General features: G+C 48.5%; 1 protein-coding gene across 7 annotated transcripts in view; it reads right to left on the minus strand.

Annotated features, from left to right (window-relative positions):
- SANBR (SANT and BTB domain regulator of CSR) overlaps nucleotides 1-3,658 on the minus strand; it is a 94,149-nt gene extending 90,491 nt beyond the window's left edge. For 3 of the 7 annotated variants that reach the window (XM_075596171.1, XM_075596172.1, XM_075596169.1), the window contains exon 1: nucleotides 3,445-3,657. The gene's annotated coding sequence lies outside the window, so the exon portion shown is untranslated. Of the gene's footprint in view, nucleotides 1-3,444 lie in introns of all 7 variants that reach the window. The other 4 variants (XM_075596173.1, XM_075596170.1, XM_075596176.1 and 1 more) reach the window with 2 other exon arrangements.
- Between the last annotated feature and the right edge of the window lie 24 nt (nucleotides 3,659-3,682).

Genomic DNA, 3,682 nt, shown 5'->3' on the forward strand with positions numbered 1-3,682 from the left:
AATATATATGTGCATCATACAGATATAGATGTAGCAGGCATTATTGCACCTGTTGGGGCAATAACACATTAGCCACGCCCCTTTTTCTGCGCATAGCTAATAGCAATTCATGTGTTTTGTTTTTTTATAAATCAGTGCTGTAGTATTAGATAATACTTCCTAAAAAAAAATTCATTCAACTCAATGCCATTTTAAATACGTTTTAATAAATTGAGCATCCTTTGAGTTCTATAGCAGCATTAAGCCCACCTCCCCAGCAGTGCAAGATCTTTGCAACACTTTACTGTTTCTGATAAGGTGTTGCAAATGTTCCTAGAAGTTTGAGCTGCAAACTGTAACAATAGTCAATGAAACTGAAAGGCCGCCATTTAGTGAACCCTGGGAAGCAGAATCTATGCTGATCGATCACGGAAGAACTAATCGATCGGCAGCTTAGTTAATTAGGTTTCATTAAAGGTAATCAAAGACTTCTTATATTAAACTAGCTGAGAGACCCGGCGTTGCCCCGGAGGTAAATCCCTAATAATTGTTTGGTGGTGTGGTGAATCTTGGGTGGGTGGGGAGGGGGTGAATCTTTTGGGGGGGTGAATCTTTTGGTGAATCTTGGGGGGGGGGGAGGGAATGAATCTTGGGTGGGTGGTTGGGGGGGGGTGAATCTTGGGTGGGTGTTTGGGGGGGGTGAATCTCATGTGAATCTTGGGTGGGTGGTTGGGGCGGCCACCCAAGATTCGGGACGGACATTCTGTATTGACGAAGTAGAAGCCGCACTTCCCCCTCGCCGCGCCCTGCGGGACATCCGTCAGCCCTCCTCCAGAAGCCTCTGCAGGTGGATGGGGATCCCCGCCAGAAGCTCCAGCGCCTCGGCCAGCTCTCCCACCTTCATGTGCTGGCTGCAGCCGGGCACCGTGAAGATCTCCCCGCTCTCCTACAATAGCACCCGCACCCGGTACCGGCCCTCGTGGCGGGCAGAGGAGCGGGCCTTCAGCAGGTGTGGGGAGCAGCCGGGGAACGCCGTGTGAATCAGGAGGAATAGCATGGCCACTCCGCAATAACTTCTCGCCAGAACCGCCTGGGCTAGGCCGCACTGTGTACATCCATCCTGTACAACATGGATCCCCACCAAAAACACTGCTACCCCGGTGCCCTCACATCTATGGAATCATACTTACCCCCTACCCCACATCACACAGGCACTGGAGGAGGAGTTTGTCTCCTTGTCTCCTCATCCTGGACACCAGCCCCCAACCCCCCTTTCTTCCACTCCCTCTTTCATCCTTTGAATTCCATGCCTGCTCTTTTTCTTTCCCCCTACCCATCACCATCATCATAATTTATCAGCCCCCTTGTCCACCAACACAATTTTTCAATAAGTTTGACTGCTTCCCCTGTTCCCTCTCACCCTCCCCAACTCCCTTGTCGTCCTCTGTGACTTTCATCCCCCTCATCTCCTCCTTTGGATGTTCTCTCTCACTGAAACTCCCCCCACCCACATACACGCAGGCACTCTCGATCTTATCCTCACGGCAAGCCCCCCCCTCCGCACTTCTTGTCCCACCTACCGATCACTTCCTCCTCTCCACCATCCTTTGCATCACCCTCCCTCCTTCCTTACTCCCACCCAATCCCATCCTTTGCAGAAACCTCAAATACATTGACCCATCTTCCCCTACCTCCTCCACTCACATCATTTGCCTCTCCCCCACCCTCAACTCTGCATTATCCTCCTCCCTTGATACAAACGCATCACTCCACCTTGTCCATCCCTCCACAAAGCCACCACAAACCTGGCTCACCTGCCAACTTAAAACACTCTCTTCCTTCGCACAGCCGAGAGATCATGAAATCTTTTCATTGCACATCCTCACTAGCCACCTTCCAATCCCTTCTTCACCAATACACCTCCACTCCGCTAAAATAAATGAACTACAACACCCTTATTACCTCATCCATGCCAACTGTTCTCCACCTTAAAATATCTGCTACGACCCTCCCTATTTCTTTATCGTCAAAGCCCCCGTCCCCCTTTCAGTCACTGACCGTGCTCCCTACATCCCACAAACAATGAAGAACATCTGTGCTTCCTTCCCCAAACTTCTCATACATGCCCTCATCTTCACCTGTCTCGACTACTGTAACTCCTTTCTCCCCCTCTACTCCTCCAACAAATCCAAAATGCTGCAGCCTGTATACTTCTCTGCCCAAGCCACTCTTCTTCTCTCCCAACTCCACTGGCTACCCAGCCAATAACGTTCCCTCTTCAAATTCCACACCCTGGTCTACAAATCTCTCCATGTTCTTGCCCCCCACTCCCCCCAACCCCCCTTACCTTGGAGCACTCATCTCTCGCTACACCACTTGCCGTCCTCTTCGCTCATTGACTGCCACCACCCTCCTACCCCCCTTTGCCTCCTCTTGATTCCAATCACTTGCCTTATTCACCCCCCCCCCCCCTGCCCCACCACTGGAACAAGCTCACTCATAACATCCAATCTGCCCCCTCCCTAACTATCTTCAGAGGCCAACTCAAAACTCATCTCTTCTCCATCGCATTCCATGAACCCCCATTAACCCCTTTCTATCCCATTCTGTCACTCACCCCACCACCCCCAACGCCCATGATCTCCCCTAGCCTCATCACTTCCTAAAACTTCTTAAAGTCCCTCCAAAACCCTCCAAATTCACCCACCTCATCGATTCAATCGCCTCCACCGACAAAACTAAATCCAGAGACCTGACCCAAACCCCTGCCCACCCACCAAGCAAGCTCTCAATGCTCCAACCCATAATGTTCCCACCCGTGCCCACCACAAAGACATAGTAACATCTACTCTATCTATGCCCATTGCATGAAATGTTCCATATGTAACCACACCATTGTTTTACTAACTAGTGTACAGCACCTTGGATAAGGGCGCTATATAAATGTTGTTATAAATACTATATGTTATGTGCATCATACAGATATATACAGTACTGTACACTTCTCTGCTTATACTATATGTTATGTGCATTAGTTATGTGCATTATACTGATATACACTGTATGGTGCACTTCTGTGCATAAAATATATGTTATTTGCATCATACAGATTATACAGTGATCTACATGTAATATATAGATAGATGGATATTATACACAAAGCGATGCATACTACATGTAGATCAGTGTATAGTCTGTATGATGCAAATAACATATATTTTATGCACAGAAGAGTGTGTGTCTATATATATATATATATATATATATATATATATATATATATATATATATATATAGACACACACACACACACACACACACACATACATATGTTTACACGGCTGGTATGCAATACATATGATTTAATCTATATATACACACACACATTACTCTCGGGGGTGTCTCACTATCAGTTAGTGCAGGGTAATAACTGCCACCTCGGGTCGCCCATCTCCAGGCTGTTACCTGCATGGATCAGTTCTCGGGGCGCGGCTCTTCCAGGCTCCAACCACACAACGAGCCGGGGTAAAGCTCAACCTAACCCGTTATACAACACCTGCACGACCACTGACCAATGACCGTGAATAAGCCCGGCCTGCCGACCAATGAGGATGTGGGCATATGCAGCGCAGAAAGAGAACAGTAGTGAGAACCGGGGGTTTGTGACGTCAGAGCCAAGCTGGGTTGCAGCGCGCGGGTTGCC

The sequence above is a fragment of the Ascaphus truei genome, chromosome 4 (genome assembly GCF_040206685.1).
Source record: "Ascaphus truei isolate aAscTru1 chromosome 4, aAscTru1.hap1, whole genome shotgun sequence".
In the NCBI taxonomy this organism is placed as follows: Eukaryota; Metazoa; Chordata; class Amphibia; order Anura; family Ascaphidae; genus Ascaphus; species Ascaphus truei.